Here is an 18,711-nt window from a genome sequence, read left to right as displayed (position 1 = left end):
CGAAGAAGAAGGGTTGCTGCCCTGGCTGGGCGGTTGATTCTGACTATAAGGGGAAGTCACCGCCCCACCTGGAGGTAAGGAAGAACATGTCTGCAATACAGGCAACCTCTTAGGGCATCTTGGCATCACCTTGCCCTGTAGTTGAGCTCAATGGAAAACTACAACGACCCAATCCGAGCAGGACTGCTAGTGCTTCAAACTCTTCAGGAACGAAGGTCGGGGTCTTACCTCCAGGTAGAACAACAGTGGCCAGCTAAGGTGCTTGCTGAGGGCAAAGGGCATGTGGAGTGGGTAGTGGAAGAAGACAGTTATAAATACTACCTATGACCAGAAACCTGAATTTGGTAGTGCTTTATTCTGTCTTATGTTTCAGTGCGTGTGTGTATCGTGTGACATAAGATAGATGCTTTGATTTTGTATCGTAGTACACAGGGAGTAACCTTTTGAAGTGCTTGCACCTGTACCAACTCATTTACTTTTCACAGCCACGCAGGAGGTGGGCAAGACATATTATTTCTGGATCATGGCTGGGAAAGCTGAAGTTCAGGCAGAGTAAATGGCTCATGGAGGTCCCTCAGCACGTAAGAGGCGCAGCTGGCATTTAAACCCAGGTCTCCTGGCTCACAACCCCTGGTCTCCATTTTCTGTGCTGGCGTAATATATAAACAGCAGAAAGAGTGACGACGCCTGAAGGACCTCACTAAGCCACACTTCCGGGCAGTGGGGCACGAGGAGGACAACTCTGCTCACTCACTTTCAGTAAAGAAAATAATGGGATATTCAGCACGATCAGACTTGACAGTAAGATGTCTTTCATCAAATCTCACCATTTTCTATCAACAGTAGTTTGTCCTCATATGTTCTCAGGGTGGAATGTACACAGAACAAACACATCCTGAGTCGCTCGTAGTGGTGAAGACTTTAGGGACAGGAAAAGGCTAAGAACCCCGGTTTTCTTTGAGGACTTTGAAGTCTGTAGGTGAGATAACTGACAAATGGCTGCATTTCAAGAGGAGTGTGGGTTGCAAACGGAGGAGGAAATTGCTTCCGGGGAATACCGTGAGGGCGGCCCTCTCGGAAGTGGCCAGCGCGTGAGCTGGGCTGAGGCACTGGATGTGAGAAGGTAGGGAAGAGCGCGTCAGAAGACAGGCCTCAGTCTGAGAGAAGAAGTGAGGCACGGCGTGTCATGGGCAGTGACTCGCCCGCTTAGGTGAGAGGCTGGGCTCGAGGACCCCGTGCATCCTGTTGCTTTGCTTGGTGCCGGGGCTGGGGCTGTCCCTACACACACCTTTGTTTATGCAATCTACCCGTCTCCCCAAGAAGCTACCCGAAGGAACCGTGGAGTTATATACCTGGCAGTTTGAGAACAAAGGTAAACAAAGGGCAGACACAGCCTGAGGTCACAGAGCAAGCTGGTAATAACATCACAGATTCCTGAAGGGAAGGGTAGCCTGGCTGCAGCTGCAAATGCCTACGTGGAGGTAGGCTCTTGCTCAGGTTCCAGTGAACTCCACCTGACGCACTGCTCTCACGGCAGCAGCAGCATCTGGGGGCACAAGAGGGGGCTTCCATGCAGCCTGATCTGGTCGGATTCTCAGTCAAGAGTCCGACCTGCGAGGGTGCGCCTCTCAGGGACCCGAGGACACCTGCCCATGATTACCGTCATGGCAGGAAGGCCCCCTTCCCGGGCTCAGTACATCCTGAAATGGCTGCTAATTCTGGCTCTCTTTAGAAGATCACAACTCTTTTGGACTGAATTTGAGAGCATCTGTACAGACAGGAATTTAAGTGGTGATGCCTGCAAGGGAGATGACAGTGTATACTAGGCAATGTGCACTTTGTTTTAGAAACAGACACTGTTAGAGAGCCCAGAGTTCAGTAATGTGGTCCATAATAACATGTTAACAGGTCTAAGTTTTAACAGAATCAGGGACCAGATGCTGATAGCTTATGTCTGTGCTCATAATAGAAAATAAGCTTCATAGGAGCATGGCTGTGATCGCCTTGTTCCCTGGTATGTCTCCAGTGCCTGGAACAGTTCTGCTATTAGCTATTGTCTGAATTCCTGAATGACTCTAAGAAGCGCCAGGGTTTTGACTTTCCTGACTCCCGAAGCTGGCCACAAGTTTTCAGTTAGATGGAAACACAGCCCATATCCTCCTTGCCATGTTTTAACTCAATGGTTCAAAGGCTTTCCTTGAGAAAACTTGTGTTTTAGGAACACAAAAAAGCACATACACACAGACTTGCCTTCATGTAATCTGTCCCAGGAATGTTTCAGAGACTGGCATCCTTTGAGTCACTCTGCTTACAAGTTTACATTGATTCTCAACTGCTCAGAGGGGGTCGCCTGGTTGGGATTCCTGTGCGTGCCCACAGCAGCCAGACAGCTGACTCGCATGGTGACAAAAGCTGACCACTTGCGAGCCAGCAGTCCCTCTGGGCTCCATCCCAGGGCATACAGGGCTGGGGCGCTCACTCGTGTCTCATGACAGCAGCTGTTTCCTCAGACTGGTCTCCCCTGGCCCAAGGAGTCCCCTGCTCCCTATTTTAAAATAGCCCCCCACCAAATATGCTTCTTATTAGATTTATTTTTCTCTCACACCATCCTGCAGTTTGAGTCAGTGCATGCAGCACAGAATAGCTAAACCCCAAATCAGGCCTTACCCAAAAGTCAGCCCCACTGCTCTGAGTCATTACCCCTCAACTCAGCCAGCAGGCCACCTCAGTGCAGGGTCCTCGGGGAAGGGCTGAGACAGGAAGATGGGAGCTTGGAGTCCGCCTGGAGCCCCCGTCAAAGCCCCTTCCCTCTTTCCTTCTCCACCACCTACTTCTCTAGTTGGGGCTCTCTGAAAGCAATCATCATCTTCTACGAAAGGCAAGGCCTGTCTGGACATGAAGCAGCCACAGAAGGTCCTCCAGGCAAGGCTTCCCATAGACGATTTGGCCAAATTCATAAATTAAGTTGAAAATTTGATCCTGCTTGCTGCCAAGTGGGGCTAATTAATTTCTGTAGAGACTGATGAACAGGAAGCACATTATTCACATTATTTCATCAACAATTAATTCGCTCAGCTCAGATTCATTAGTTTCCTGGCATCCGCCATCCTAAACAGTGTTGGAAGGTGTTTGTGGAGGGGGCCCGGCTATTTTAGGTCTCCTGGAGAACACCTGAGGCTTAGCTGCCTCCTTGTAGGTGACGTCACCCTCCCCTGCAGAGGGCTCATTAGGGATTGTTTTGCAGCCCCGGGAGTTAGGCCTGGGTGGTGCTCCATTCCTCCCTGGGATGTTCTGGAATTTTGCAGCCTCCCTGGCTGGGGAAGCCATGCTCTGGACCTCATGTTAGGCGCTGCTTCACTGAGGGGCCTCACAAATGCCCCAGGGTGCTCCCAAGGGCAGGAAGCTGGAAGGATGGAGCTCCAGCTCAGTCTGCTTTGGGTTGGTGTCCTTAGCCTCTCCCATCCCCCTGAGATTCCCTCCAGACCAAGGCCCCATATTGTAGGTCCAAAGGTCCCCAAGTCAGAGCCATTCATCGTCAATCAGTAGGCACCTCATGGAATCAGGGGTGCAGACAGGGAAGGCTTCCTCGAGGAAAAACGATGTAAATGCACCACAAGAACACGAACTCCACAAGGGCAGGGACCCTGTCAGTTTTACAGTTGTATATCGGCCCCTGGCACAGGTCCTGATGTATAGGAGGTGCTCAATAAATGTGAGAGACAGCCAATCAAGGGAGGGAGGAAGTAGGAATGGAGGACAGAAAGAAGGAAGGATACAATGACTCAGCCAAAAACTGAGACGACCACAAACCACTCCCAGAGAGGAGAAATGGTGTGGAGAAGGCAGTTGAAGCCATACGGTACAGTTGTACAGGTTGTGCACTATACATTTCTGAGGGTACTGTTCACATCTATGCAAATAGATCTAGAATTATGCAGCCTACAACATGCACAACTGGATACAGTTGGCTGTATTTTCTACTTCTCTGTGTCTTCTGTGTGGTGCCTTACATGCAGATGAGGGATGGTCCCTGAATTTAAGTCTCAGGTTTCTTGCCAGAACAAAGGGAGCCCAGGATTCCATGATGTTGAGCTGCATGGCCATGCCTGGGACCCTTAGGAGGTGCTCACATCATCGGGCCCTCAGATGTGGGAGAAGAGGTGCACATCACTTCTAGGCACTGTGCTGAGAACCTAGGAGGAAGAAGAGAATTTTTAATGGTGTCAACTTTCCCCTTAGAAAAGTAAGCTTCAGGTAGCTGCGGCCTGACTTATGTTCACTGTGCTAGCTTCAAGTGTCAGAAACAAAGGGCTGTAGAAAATTTCTCATCCAGTCCCCATTTCACTCTTGAGGAGACTGTGGCCTGGAAGGGGAATAAAGTCACCTAGTGCCACCTGGTCAGTTAGCCAAGGAATCAGGGCTCCAATCTTATCTTTTGGAAGGTCCTGCCCATCAAAAGCCTTCAGCAAGCATGCCTCCCCTCCAGTGCCTGCCTCCGGAACCAGTGTATGGCCAGGCTGAATGCGGGCAAGGTGTGGTCGTCAGGTCTAATCAGCTCTGAGTCTAAGTTAAGAGGTGCTGCTTGGTCTTGGTCCCTAAGTGACGCTGTGTGGTCCCATCCTAGACATGTGGCCCGCTAGAGCCCTCTCCAGTGAGCCTCTTGACCTCAAGAAGTATATGCAGTGCAGACCAGCTGGCTGGCCATTGTAGGAGAAAATAAGGTAAAATGGTTTGGGAAGAGCTGTGTCCGGCCCGTACCCCTTCAAGGAAGTTGCAAGCTGTGTGTCTGCCCGGGACCACCAAGCCTGGCTCAGTGACAGTGGGCACCCTCATTCAGGCTGAGAGGGGATTGTAAGGAGCCCTGCAAAGACACCTTCTGCAAGCCGGCTACAGCCTCCCACAAACAAAAATGCTCAGGTGGGCTCCCCTGGCTGGGCCCCTCCCTTGAGAATGAGGAAATGCTGAGTGAAGCCTGACCACGAGATGCTGGCTCTGATTCTTGGCAGCGGCCGTCTACTTGACATTCTCTGCCCTTGAATTTCCTTTTTTGTGTGTGCATAGTAAACTAGTGTGGCCAAAGACATCTTTGGCCCATGGGGCAGGTGAGGCAGAGCCCTTGATGGCAGCCTGGCTCAGACGCCCTGACTTGCTCAGATCCTGCATCCCTGAGGAGAAACCATTCACATTTCATCATCCCGTCTCTCTCCCCAGATGGCGGGGCTTGTTACTGCTTCCCCATTTCCCCTGGGTGTTGCCAGAAACAGGATTTTACAGCAGCTCCAATATTTGAAACATTTGCAAAACATGTTAAATGTTGCCCTCTCTCAGGGTCACAAGCAGGAAGAGAGGCTGTGTTTCAAACTTGAAATACTTCACTTCAGAAAGGTTCCAGGTTGAACAAGAAGAAACGGTACACTCGGCACTTAGGGTGACGTGGCCCTTCTTCACAATTCTAAATTAAATTAGGAAGATCCGTAAAAATGGGGAAGTGTGCGTTCATGCTGGAAAATGGGTAAGGGTGCCAAGCAAATGTCAGAAAACTTCAAGGGATTACTGTTCGGTTGAGAATAAATGGTACAGAGTGAAAAATGGGGAAGATGCCCAAGTTCAACCTGTAACTCAGCTTCCGGAGAAAGCAGCAAAGCCTCTCGGAAGAAGCGGAGCGGATCCTGGCGTCATGAGCATCTTGCAGTTAAAGGGGTGAAAGCTGGAGGGAGAGGAAGACCCAGGGCTGGGGCCTGAGTGGAGAAGCAGCCCTGAGCTGGAGGCTTGGGAGACTGGGGAGAAGGGGGCAGGGAGGTACCTTCCAAACAGCACAATGTCCAGCCAGCAGCCCCGGGAGGCAGACCGGACAAACCTGAGGGCTGCTGGTCTGGAAGGTCTGGTACAGCGGCAGCTCTTTTCAGCCTCAGGCCCCTGGTGGCCCAAGAGGGTTGTGGAGCTGCTGCCCAAGGCCCGGGGTTGGGGTGTGTGTGCAAGGAGGGGCTCCTAGTGACGGCAGGCAGGAGGGCTGTGTATGCACCGCGATCACAGCCATAGGCGGAGCATCTGGAACCAGGGACACCCAGATGCAAAGGTGTCTGTTTTCTCTCCATATATTTGGGTGGCTCGGTCACTGAATTGTCCCCTGTCCTAAGATCAAATAGAAAACCAAATCAGATAGGAATACTAAGGCCACGTGGGGCAGGAGAAAGGGTTCAGGAAGCATTGAACATCCACATTTGATTTTTGTTTTGTGGGGAGTGGGGAAACATTGCCCAAGGGTGAGAAATACCCAAAGGGAGGGGAGTCTGCAAAGAGTCTACAAAATGACAATGATGATGAAATTCTAACAACTACATTAATAAAAGGAACAGCAGCTGACATGTGCTGAACAGTTACCACGTGCCAGCTACAAAGTTCTAAGTGCTTCACTACAAAAAAACCTATGAGATATTGTTGTTATTACCCCCACTCTATAGATAGGGAAATGGAGGCCTAGAGAGGTTTGGAGACCTGCACAAGGTAAGAGAGTAAGAACACACTTCCGAACAGATACTCACTGCAAAAAGTACGTTTTACATGACATCCTCTTTATTCTCTCTATAAAACTCAGGAATGCTTTCAAGACACAAGTAAGACATAGGAGGAAAGGAGAAATAGGAAGGAAGTCAGACGACATAACGATAATGTGATGTGAAGCTAAAATGTCACGGTGGACTCTGAAGCTTTAGAAGCAGCGAAGAGCAGAATTTATCCTGGAGAATCTCAGCATGGAATCCATTTCTTCATCTGTGGAAGGCCTGGAGAGAAGGAGGGCATAGGGGGCGGTGTTAAGGTTTGTAATCATTAGATTCGCAGGACCAAGACTTGATGCTTTCATTGAAAACATTTACACGTTTTCATCCACCTGCAAGATCTGGATCCGATCCCGCCGGGAGGAAGAGGAACGGACCTGATGGCATCTCTGCTTGCTTTTCTGCCATTCGCATTTTTCTCCTATCACGTCACACGAATGGGTCCTACCAAAAGCTAGGTTTGAGGTAGAGGAATACTTAAATAGCAATTTTCTGAGACTTCTTTATCTATTTACCTTTCTTCTGTTAAAAAGGTTGAGTACTTTTTCTGTGGGGCCCACGCCTCCCCCACTCTCAGCCTTTGTACTTTGGGTGGGTCCCCGTCCGCTCCCCGCTCCCAGGTGGGCACTGATGGTCCTCGGCCCTCTTCCCACTGAGGGATCAAAGCTGAGCCGCACCGGCTGCCTTCTGACCCCAGGGGAGATGCTGAGAACCAAACCAACACGCGGGAGGGGCAGAGCCGCCCTGGGTGCGGATCCCGCCGCTTGGCCCCTGCGGGAGGGAGGTTGTGCCTGACGCTCTGCCCACTCCAGGGCTGTGCAGTAACATAAGCCCGGCCATTCCTTTCGCTCCCGTCGACTGGGGTGGTTTTCTCCCCCTCGTAACCAAAGGAGTTGGCACTGATTTGGTCGGGCAGAGCAAGTCAGTAACACAGTCTAAGGCGAGCTCACTTCTCTGAGAATCTGCGGCTGTGGAACACAGCATTAATATTAACTGTGTCATGAGAACCTTCTCTCTTAAGATACTTTTTCAGAACAATCAAGACAAGGAAAATAAATGAGCTGTAGATCAAGGAATGTGCATATACAGAACTTCTGCAGTCCTGTGTGCTTTTAGTATTTTAACTGTCTGGAGGGCTGCCTGACACCAGGTTACTACCTAGGGGCCTCCAAGACCAAAGGAAATAAGAAGCTGAATGAATAGAGGGCGAAGTGACTGGCTCCCTTCTCCAGCGCCGAGCCCCCCACACCAGGTCTGAGGTCAGGCCTGTTGTGTTTCCGAACGGACAGGGACACCGGCTCACAAGGCTTCCTGCAGCCGCGTCACGGGAGAAAGAGGAAGAAAGGGAAAATCTCTTGCCCATCGGACAGCATCTTCTGCTCCCCCACCGTGGCCACCCTGCCTCCCTTCAGGCCCTTAAATTTGCCCCACTTCTCCCTTCATGTATGTTGTCCTTCACGGCACCTCCCACTGTAGGTCATAACATGCCTATTGATGTTTACTTGTTGAACGTCAGACTCCCCATCAACCGTGAGGTCTGCGGGGCTGTGGCCCGGAGGCTCAGCCTCTCTGCTCCGAGGCCATCCTGACGGCAGAGCGCCTGCTGCAGCCGTGAAGGAACGAATGTCCGAATGGGTGGCTGCTGCGGCTCTGGGCTCAAGAGGGATGGCATAGTTCCCCGTACATTATGTTCAGCTTAGATTTTTTTCTTCTTCTGAAGCTTTTTCTTTAATAAAAGGTTGCTATAATGTCGACTGGTTTTGATCTCCGACTTCTCCAGAGAAAGGGTGGGAAGGAGGGAGCTCAGAGCCCAGCGGAGGAAGGAAGGCGGGGCCTGGTGCTGTCCACGTGCTGGTTCTGTGAGCTCATCTTTCTCCGGAGGCGGGAGCGGGCTGTCCAGAGGAGGGGGTGACAGCTGGGCCGGCTCTGCCCCCGAAGGGACTCTCACAGCTGCTCAGAAGTCACGCCGGTGATCGTTCTGGCTGATGCTTCAAGTTGTGATTTGGGATAAAAGGACGTTAATGCATCTATCCTGCCTGGAATTGTGCAGTTTGCTGTTACTGGGAGACCTTGGACAGCTATGCGTGGAGTGGAATACGAAGCAAAGAAAAAACAAGCTGGCTCTCCTTCCTTTTTTTACTTAAGCAAAGGATGCCTCATCCGTTGGGGAAATATTATGTATCTGTTAAAATGGTTTATAATAATGTGAAACTGTGCTACAGTGTTAAGTCCAAAAAACAAAGACAAGAAAAGAAGCAGGTCCGAGCACTGTAGCTACAAAACGGTCACAACCGGGCTGGCAAATGCCGTGTTCGGCAGGCCCGGCCACCTCGGCAGCAGCCTCTCTTGTCACCCTGTGCTGGAGACCCCTGGCCTCTACCCTCCCACCATCCTGAACCCACACTTCCCTTGCACCTCACCCCCATCGCCCCCACCCCCTTGGACCACTCCCCATGGTTCTTCAGGTCTCCTCTTGAACATCCTTTCCTCTGGAAGCCTTTTCCTAAGCCCGGAGGAAGTGGCCCGAGGTCGGTCCTCCCACACGGTGTTCCCGGTCACCCCCTGCACGCGGGTCCCTGTCACAAGGCTGTCAGTGGTACGGGGTGAGTGGGGCCATCCATTGTGTCCTACCTCCCAGCCCGGGGCCAGGCACAGGATCTCCTTAAGGTTTGTTGAATACAGACCTGAAGGAAATCGAGCAAATGTCACCAGATGTCCCTCTAACATGGGGCAATAATGCTGATGTGTTTTCCTTCTTTCTGCTTTTCTGTATTTTAAAAAATTTTCTACAATAAGCATGGATTCCATTTATGACAGAAAACAAAAGCAATCCTTTGATTATAAAATATCTGGAGAAAGTATGAATGGGGCAATATCAACTGTATTTTCTTTTTTCAAAAACAGTGGGATTTCTTCTGCATTTTTAGGTCTTTATCTAGGAAAAACCCTCCATATCCACGAGTGGTGGAAGGAGGCTGGCACTCTGTGCAGGGCTCGATCACGATACTCCCCCAGGGAGCTGGAGGACCCCACCTCGGCAGGGATGGCTTTTCATCTCTGTATTTCCAGCGACACGCTCGGGTCCTGAAACAGAGCATGCACTTACTTAACAAATGTTTGCTGGATTCCTTGATATCAGTTTTATGAATGAAACAAACTTAGACTGAAAGAAAGAAAAGTAGAATGTGTTTTGCGCTGCTGCCCTGGAAATTTGGAGATGCGTGATAGGGCGATTTCATTCTGCCTCAGAAATAGCTCGAGTCGTAGGTGTGTAAGTGATGGGCACATGTCACTCATATAGAGGTGAGGCTGAGTGCAGCCTCAACCGTCCAGATGACGACTAAAAACAAAAACAAGCAAAAAAAATGAAGTAAGAGAAAGAGAAAGAGGATATGTTCCTTTGCACATCCTAACAAGCTCCCGAAGTTCATACTGTCCCGTTCACCCGCTGGAAACCCCGAGGGCGTGTCGAGCCTTCCTGAGAGCCTGCTTACGGGGACTTCGGACACAGTTCTAACAGGCACAGTCCTGAGACTGACCGGAGTCCCAAACTGTGACATACGAGGGGTGTTTTCTGCAGGGGCCCACCTCCTTCCACGGCAAAGGCACCTGGGATTTTACTGGAACAATAGAAGGGCCTTTCTGAAAGGAAAGGTGGCAACGTCCACCCCTCATTTTACAGACTAGGAAATACAGTCAGGGTGGGTAACGGGCCCGCCCCGAATCCCAGGGCAGTAAGAGTGAAGCTGTGATGGAGAATTAACAAACAAACTAGGAACTCCCCGGCTGCCCGCTCCTGGGGCAAGGCAACTGCGACTGAGGGTCAACCTGACCGAGAGATAAGGGAGGCAGGGGAGTGTGCCTGCGTTTTAGGAGGATCCCCAGCAGAAATTCTTTTATCATTTTTAGATTGGTTCTGAAGAGTGATTAACCTCAGTTATCTGAAGTACTGATTTCTGGGCCAAGTTCCACTGCCCAGCATTGCGGGACAGCAAAAGACCTCCTTAATAATTATGTATCTTTTCTACTCATTATAGCAAAATTGGATTGGATTCAACACCCCCCTCACTGCACCCCCCTCCCGCGGTTTTCCTTGTCATCCACTGGGCAGACTGGGTGCTTTATAAAGAAGGCAGGGTCCCTCTTGCCCATTTTTGTACAGTGCCCGGAGCAGCCCTTTTTCTGGATGAATGAATAAATGACTGAAGAACTGCATGACTATCCAAAACTTACTAGTCAAGCTCTCCTATTTAACTTTCCATGTAGCATGCCCATGTCTTGAGGCCAGTTCATAAAATCCATATTGTAGATGAATTTGGAATGACAGGAAATAATTAACACGAAACATAAGCAACTGAGGAAATGGTTGTCAATGCTTGTCTCTATAACCAACAAACAATGTGGAAACTGCATTTTGCCCTGTAAATGGGGGCATGCTGACACGTGTACACGCAAAAACTCCACTGCGATAGGTAAAATCTAGGAACGAGGAAAAAAAATCACACAGAGCTCTCCTCCGTATTTTTCATGCAAGATTCACCCACGTAGTTGTGTGTTTCTTTTGCCAGCTCACCTTTTCCTCCACGGATAGCTGTTAAAATCCTTCTCCCACTTTGTTCCCTTATTTATCACTTCCTTAAAATTTAAGCTGTTATTTCCTTTAATGAGCAAAATTTGGGGATATTATCCTTCTCATCTGCCTCTTCTCTGAGACTAAAAGTCATCAGGATGCACCTTATGTCTAGACACCAGCAGGTGTCATTTGAATCACTGATTTAAGCTGTTTACACTCACATTGTTTTATTTATCCTTCAACATCAGGCCTCTGTTTTAATTAAAATTTGCTTTGGCCCTCCTGGCGAGAGCCGGCACTCTCTCCGGCACAGCACAGAAGTGGTTTTGTTCTTATTAATTCCATCTTTGCCCCTGTCTGCTCTAACCCGAGAACACCCTGGCCTCCCAAATCCTGAGCTTGCTCTCCTTGAGGGTCGGAGTCTTGAAAACCGCAGGCGTTGCCAAGGATGGCTCCCATTTACAAGCCGTTCTCCAGGCTAGCACTGATCTTCCCCAGACGCTAAATCATAATCTTCATGTTTTTCGTATTTCACATTCTAGCCACAATTTCAACATCCCATCCCCATGACATTAGGGAATGATAAATCAGCAGGCGGGACAGCTCCCCTGTACAGACTGGTACCGGCGGATGGGGCTCTGCCAGGCCCTCCTTCTGCCAGATGTCAGCGCCCGCGGGGTTAACCCTTTCCCACAGCTCTGCTTTCAGCTGGGGCTGCTGCCCAGAGACTTCCCCAGGCAGCTCTTTTTAGCTACACAAAATAGCTTTGATTTCTTTTCTTTTTTTAAAACTTTCCTCCTTGCTTCCCCTTCCTTTTAATTCCTTTCCTTGACTTGCCAAACCTAACAGTGCTTTAAGGCAACTGAGGATGCTATCAAACTGCAAGCAAAGTGAATGTTGTTTTTTCTGAAATGTTAGCCTTCATTAAAGTCGTTTTGGTCCTTCCTCTTCATTGTGTTTCATTAGAGGAGGAGGGGGGTGGAAAGCTTATTATAAGAGGGAGAAATACTTAAATATTTTGTTGCTGCTCTATCTTAGAAGTAGCTTTATGGAAGTATAATTCACATATCATGGAATTCATCCATTTTTACCAGTACAATTTTTTGGGTTTAGTGATAGAATTGTGTAACCATAGCTTTAATCAAATGTTAGAACATTTCTTTCTGTCACATTTCTACCCACAACCCTTCAAAAAAAGAAAACCCCCTCGGTGTTAATTTGCAGTTAATCCCCATCCCGACACCCCAGCCCCAGGTAACAGCGAATTTACCTTCTATCTCTGTAGGTTTGCCTTTTCTGGGCATTTTGTGCAAATGGAATCATACGATAGGTGGTCTTTTGGGTCTGGCTTCTTTCAGTTTGCCTAATGCTTTTGAAGTTCACTGCTAATGGCTTTTATTAGATGGCAAAGCCGTTTGGAATGGCTGAACTGTCCCAGAAGACTATGTAATCTAATGTGTACATGCTAAGTGTACTCTCAGAATACACGCTGCATAGATGTGCCCCATGCAGCAGGGTTGAGCAACTCACTCCTCGGTGTCGCGCCGAGTTCTCAGGCGTGCATGCTGGTTGGAGAGGAGACACAGTCAATGGCCCCATGCAAATACAAAGCATCTCAGTTAGGAATTGGTATTGGTTTTGTTTTAGAGAAAAATTCAAACCATTCATTCACCTGTATTGAAATGACGGGTCAAGGACGTGTATCTAACTTTCTTAGATAAATACAAAGGCTTTAAAACTCTTTCCTTTTCTATGTTAAAATATTTTGTACTGAAATGATGCTCCTGGGGGAGGTGTATTTTTATGCCAGCTAATATTTTAAAGGAGGGAGGGAGAGAAAGTAAAGGACAAATTGGGAGGTGAAAGGCAGAATGGAAAGGAAGAGAGGGGTGAAGAGGAAACTCAGGTTCTGTGGCAGGAAGGGGCGTGGAAGGGGGGCCTGTCTGCTGCCGCCCCGGTTATTTCTCAGCAGTCAGTGATCACCGTGCAGCTTCTTGCCTGATCCTTCACACTTTCATCGTGGAATATCCACAACAGCTACCCTGGTAAGGAGCTCTTCTCTTACCCAGGTTTATGGCCAGAGGATCGGTTTACAGCCCTGGCTGCTCATTAGAATCCCCAGAGGACCTTCTAAACTGTACCCATGCCCAGGCTCCATCCTAAATCAATTCGTTCAAAGTGGGTCCTGGGCATCAGTATTTTTGAAAAGCTCCCCAGGCAGTTCTAACTCAGGACCAGGACTGAGAACGAGTGGGCTTCATAGAACAGCGCTTATCAAACTTACACACATTATGAATCCCCTAAGATCTCATTAAACTGCAAATTCTGATGGAACAGGTCTGAAACGGCAGCCCGAGAGTCCGCTTTTAGAACTCTGCTGCTGGCCCCCAGATCACTCCTTGAAAGGTGAGGAGCTGTAGGGAATCCAAGTTCTTCGGCATGCACAGGTGCTCTCTCATCTATTTCCACCCCAGGCCAGCAGCTTTAGCATCACCTGAGAGCTTGTTTAGAGATACAAATCTTCAGGCCTTATCCCAGATGTATTAAATCTGAAATTCTGGGCAGGGCAAGCAACAGATTGTTTTCACAAGCTCTTCTGGTTGGTCCTGCTGCACATTAAAGTTTGAGAGCCACTGATCCATTTGTATTTCCTAAACATGCGGTGCACCTGCATATGTATTCCTTCTGCCTGGATTAGTTTTCTTCCCCTTAGCCTTCCTCTGCCCAAGGATCTCCATCAAATGCTTATTCATCCTTCAAAGCTCATTTCTTCTGTGATACCTCCTACCCGGTGTTGCACTGCTAAGTGTTTAATTAATTGGCTTTCCAGAACCCTGATTTTATAGCATTTGTCAGTTTCAAGCTATCAATGCAATGCTGCTGAACACAGAGTTGGGACGAGATGTATACTTGCCAGCGAGAAATGGGCCCGGGCCAGCTGGCTCGAGCACACCACCACCTCTATTCTGTGCACAACTCCTGTATCAAGCATTTGGCTGCCTGTCTTCTCAGGAGATGGCGAGCACCTTGAAGGCTGGTTCCACATTATCCCTCCGCCTTCCTCCATCGTCACTAAGTTGGGGTCTACACGTAGAAAGTCCTCCATGCATCTGTATTGAATTGACCCCAGTCTCTGCTGTAATCACATAGGCCCACACTCACATATATAACGGAAAATTTCAAAACGAAAATTGTTCCATAACGAGATAATTGTTTTAACTTTAAAAAAGTTAATTTTCTATTGAGTGTAATGAAATGTACCATCTGTATTTTATTTTAGGATTTGGGCACGTGGTGAACTTGATTATGATGGTGTCCGTTAGAAGCTCTGTGTGTTAGAAGCACTGGTTTTGTTTACTTGATAAGTATTCACAGGCTGGAAGGCTCCAGGTGGTGTCCCCATGTGGAGGAGGGACATGGGAGCCTGGGGGGTGCTCCTGGCTCTGCCACTGACCTGGTCTCAGGGCTCTCGGCGCACTTGCTCATCTGCAAAGCAATGTGCTGCATTGCGTACCAGCTCTAAGGACCGATTGTATCACTAGTTGTTAAATTGCAATTTGGGGCTCTGAATGCCCTTTACACTGAGAAGAAAGCATGAATTCAGAACTATCTTCTCAATTAAAAAAAAACCTTTCTACTTCATGGAAAAGGTTAAGTATCTAATATACCCGAAAGCATCAAGGGCTTGTCTTGGCGTCTTGTCCTCCTTCTCCCTGATGAACGGCCTGACACGTCCCTGATCCTGCAGCTCTTTCCTGTAGAAAGTAACATTTGGTTCTAGTCACAGCAGAAAACCTGGGCTTTGCTGATTTAAGGCCATAAAGGAATGTGACAGCAAATTTAAATACTTTTCTATCTATAAAAGCATGGGGTCCTGAAATACAAATGTTAGCATAACACATTCTACCTTGGCTCCTTATGCACGAGAATTACCTTAAATTGTCAGTGGTTCAGTTACTATTTATCTCTAATTCTCATTAGAAACAGCAAAACTTGGATTCAGTTACAATTTTCTATATTGCTAGACCTTGTTAAGACTGTAATCTCAGGGTTCAGTTTCAATGGATGGATTAACTTTACAGTATGAACAATTAGGAAATACTCTTTCTCCTGTTAGTTTAATCTTGCATTCCAGGGATCCCCACCTTGACTCTGCAGAGGAAGAACTTATCAATACCTTGTATTGTGTTACTTGAAGATACAAATAAACAACTGAGCCAATAAAAGAGACTTTTCAGAAGACTTTCCAAGAAGGTTTAAATATTTTTGGCAAGTGGGAGGTGGGAGCTCAGGGGCCAGCCATTTCTTTTGCAATTCAGAAACATAAATTAGGATAATTAGTTGAAAAGTAGTTAGAGAAGGAGATGTGCTGATAGGCTTGAACTCTAATTAAGCTCAGGCTTTAAGTCTGGGTACTTTTCCCTTTCTTTAGCCTGCACAGACCCTGAGCCATCTATTTTAAGATCCTTTGTGTTATCCCTTTATTTGGGTTTACAACTTGGACTTCAACATTGAGTACAGGAAATGAATAAACGTTTTGCATTTAAACAAATAATGAATCTCAGAAAAGACCTCAGCCATGTTTTTGTTCACCGCCTGCTGGGGTCACCATGGCATGTCAGCCTGGAGGTGTGACATCTGGATTGATTTCTTTACCCACAGAAATCAGTTCGGTTTTTTCTTCACTCCCTGCTACCTAGTGCCCCCCGTTTTGAATTATAGAGGGCTTTCCTTTCTTCCGTTTTGCTCACATTCCATATCCAGACAATCATTGGATCCTGCCAACTAGTGCTTATAACGCGTCTGAAATATATCCTCTCTTTCTTTCTTTTGTTCCATTTCAACTTGACTCTCAACTTGAGAGTGCACTGTAGTCACCTGGGGAGCTTCCTGAAAAGGTACATTCCGGAACTTGTCCCCCAAGATTCCGATTCAGGATGTCTGGTGTGGGGCCCAAGAAATCTGCATGTCTTACAATGAAATCCGGTGATTTGGGGGCCTGAGAGGATGAGCAGTTGGAACCAGATTAAGACGGGGGAGGCACGTTCCAGACAGTGAGGCCAGGAGATGAGAGCCCTGGGCAGGACGGGGGCTGGTGAGAGGGAGGGACAGAAAGGACAGGAAGGCTGGGGGCAGCCTGCAGGGGAGGTCCTGCCAGGGGAGGAGGCCAGGGGAGGCAGTGTCTGCTTCAGACAGGTGTGGCCTGAGGTGTCCACGGGCCTCAGGGGAAAGTGTCATTTGGAAGCAGGAAGTGAGGCTCTGTAGCTGAGGACGGTGATCTAGGCTAGATGACCTCTCAGTGAGACGGGGGTGGGGGGGGTGGCGAGGTGCAATCCCCTTTAAACAGTGACCGGGGAAGATAAGCCCGGAAACCGTATAGGAGGGAGAAAGGAAAGTACTGCAAAAACGAAGAAAAGAAAGAGAATTTTAAGAAAAGAGGAGGTGGTTGCCTCGATGAGGGTCACCCTAAGTGTTTTTTGTGCCTGAACAAACCTGCTCTCTCTCCCTTCACAACTATACTTCTTCAGAGGATTGTCTGTCCCGGATAATCTCCATTTCTGGTTCCTCCTTCCTGAGAACATTGCTGATTGGCCATTAAAACACTAGATTTTCTGCCTAATAACTGGATTCTTGGCAGATCCCATCAACGCTTGCGTTTCTCCCCGGTAGGCTCTTCCCCCACCCTAAGGTGGCTATTCCCAACGTCCCCACCCTCCCATTCACATCCCGTCTCTCTTCTCATCAGACCTGCTTTGTCCCAGGGCCAACAGCCGCCGTGCGAGCCGCCCTGGCAGCCTGACTCCCCTCTGCAGGCAGGCGTTGGTGCCCTGGCCTCACTCCTTACCACCCACAGCTGCTCTTTCTTGTCCTCCTTTGAGTCCCAGGCCAAAATCACCTCCTCTTACTACTTCCTAATAACAGCACAACTGACCTTTCTGAAGTATCTGGCCCTGGGCCAAGCATTTCATACGCATTATCTCGATTTCATCCTCACCAAAGCTGCGAGGAGGCTGTCATGTCCCTCTGGAGGCTGTCATGTCCCTCTGGAGGCTGTCATGTCCCTTTGGTAGACAAGAAATGAAAGCTTAGTAACTGGTGCACTGTAACTCCCGGGTGGAGCCATTCTAGCCTGGATCTGCCTGACCGGAGGCGGTTGCTCCTGAGCACCGGGCATAGTACCCCGGGGGTTCAGCCGGCCCCGGTGTGTGCACACAGCCTCTCCCCACACACTCACCCTGCTGATGGCTTCTGTGTCTTCTCTTGTCTGTTTTCTCCGCCAGACTGGGAGCAGCCAGAGGGCAGAGATGGTCGGTTTCACAGCCCCCCTCACCGCCCCCCCTCCGACACCTGCCATTCCTGTCGCGTGGTAGCCACCAGTGGTTTTCTTAATGACCTGGAGGTGGGGTGAGACGCGACACCCTGCAGAGAGCTGGGCTGGATCGGGGACTGGCTCCTAGCGAAGAGGTTGCTCTGCTGAGGTGGGCGGTGGCAGGTTCAGGATCTGCCCCCCTGCATCATTCATTCATTTGTTCGACAGTCAGTATCCATTAGAGTCTTCTGTGTGCCAGGCCCTGTTTTAGTTTAGACGCAGGAGTAGCAAAGCAGAGCCAAGTCCCCGCCCTCGGCACTCTGGGGGCTGCAGGCAAGCACTTTCCCCAGGTGCTTGGCCCTGGGTCCAGTGCCTGTGTCTTTTCCTATTTTTTCTCAATGCTGGGACACTCATAGGTGTTTCTTGTCAAACTTCCCTGCATTTCCTGAGAGTTATGTCTTCTGTGCCCATCACTCAGGCTAACCAGCTGAGGAAGAAAATCAAGTACTGAACAGACAATCGATCACCTGGAAGTCACCCACCCCGGAGCTCCCCCAGGACTCCTCCCCTCGTCTGAGACGCTGATGTCCCAGCTCCCGTCTGTCTCGCGGCTCTAGTTCTGAGCTGGGTTCCCTGATGGGCAATGTGGGAGCTGGTATTTCCTCTCCCTGTCATGTGGGGCTGCCCGGGACAAGGAACGTCCAGGGCCCAGAGCGCCTCAGCCTCTGGGGCTCAGCAGTACCCCCTGCAGCCCCACGCTTTGACCTCTGGGTCCTCCCAGGACTGGATGAGATGGGAGGGGTCTTTTAGATCCCTCCAGACCTAGACTGGAGGTGGCAACTGCAGTCCTTCCATTAATTCAGCCATCCCTCCCTGGCCCACACACCGGGAGAGGGTGCAGGCAGGGAACGGAAGCCCGCACAGGGCGCGGGACACGCTAAGCCCAGGAAGAGAAAGGAAGGCTCTTTGCTCTGTGCCCCACGCCCAGTGCGTTGGCGGGGCCTGGACCCAGGGACCTCCTCTGCCCTGCTGGGGCCGGGGAGGGCAGGGGATGCCCCCTGCAGCAGGCCTCTGCCCTCGAGTGCTAGGGACCACCTGTTCGCACCACCTGTGGCCTGAGGGAGGGCTGCAGGTGGGGCCCCACCACGCCCAGACACCACTGCCCCCCCACCCTGCAGCCCCAGCGTCCCCAGCAAGAACCACTGCACAGCCCTGAGCCCTGGGCTCTGCTCAGGATGGCATGTCCCAGGCGGGCCACACCTCCCTGGGGC

The 18,711-nt window shown here is 49.6% G+C and overlaps 1 long non-coding RNA gene across 1 annotated transcript; it reads right to left on the bottom strand.

Moving 5' to 3' along the window:
• Positions 1–6,598: 6,598 nt before the first annotated feature.
• LOC140847306 (uncharacterized) lies at positions 6,599–17,822 on the bottom strand. Its single transcript, XR_012127228.1, has 3 exons — positions 17,366–17,822; positions 17,126–17,192; positions 6,599–6,782 (listed from the first exon to the last, which is right to left on the bottom strand). It is a non-coding gene; the product is annotated as an uncharacterized lncRNA (long non-coding RNA).
• Positions 17,823–18,711: the final 889 nt, after the last annotated feature.

Source organism: Manis javanica, chromosome 18, assembly GCF_040802235.1.
Source record: "Manis javanica isolate MJ-LG chromosome 18, MJ_LKY, whole genome shotgun sequence".
In the NCBI taxonomy this organism is placed as follows: Eukaryota; Metazoa; Chordata; class Mammalia; order Pholidota; family Manidae; genus Manis; species Manis javanica.
The sequence above is the reverse complement of the archived record's forward strand: the minus strand, read 5'-3'. Positions and strand labels throughout refer to the sequence as shown.